The following is a 635-nucleotide window of genomic DNA, read 5'->3' as shown; positions in this document are numbered from 1 at the left end:
CCTCTGCAGTTTGCACAGTCACCTGCACAGGCTAGACTCTGAGGGACCCTGGACACAACATGTCTCTCTCACCTGCTCTGGCAGACAGAACCCTCCAGGGTGGCCACCTTTCCAGATGTCTGGAGCCTGAAACAGGGTCTGTCCCAGAAGGTAGATTGTTTCTGTGTATCCCAAAGCTGTGTAGCTTCTGTAGTCCACACTCTCACCAGTGCAGACTGGAGCCTGGGCATACTGGAGCAAAGATGGCTCCCTTACCAGCTCAGGCAGTGACAGCGCTACTGCGCGGACACCTCTGTTCTGGAGGGGATGGTGCCCAGATGGCTGGAGCCAGAAATGGGGTCTGTCCAGAAGCTGTGTTGCTTTTGCAGTCTGCCCTCTTCCCAGCAAAGACCGGAGCCTGGGCATACTGGAGCAAAGATGGCTCCCTTATCAGCTCAGGCAGTGAGAGTGCTGCTGGGTGGACACCTCTGCTCTGGTGGGGATGGTGCCCGGGTCGATAATGTTCTTACACCCTCTGAAAAAGGTCCCTTTTGCCCTTTCAGAGACCAAGGTAAGGCATATGTGGGCCTCTGTATTAAAAAAGGCAAGGTCTTCAATTAATTGGCATGAGTGATGATTCCCTAACAGACCTGTAG

Source organism: Mus pahari, chromosome 7 (assembly GCF_900095145.1).
Source record: "Mus pahari chromosome 7, PAHARI_EIJ_v1.1, whole genome shotgun sequence".
Classification (NCBI taxonomy): Eukaryota; Metazoa; Chordata; class Mammalia; order Rodentia; family Muridae; genus Mus; species Mus pahari.
The sequence above is the reverse complement of the archived record's forward strand: the minus strand, read 5'-3'. Positions refer to the sequence as shown.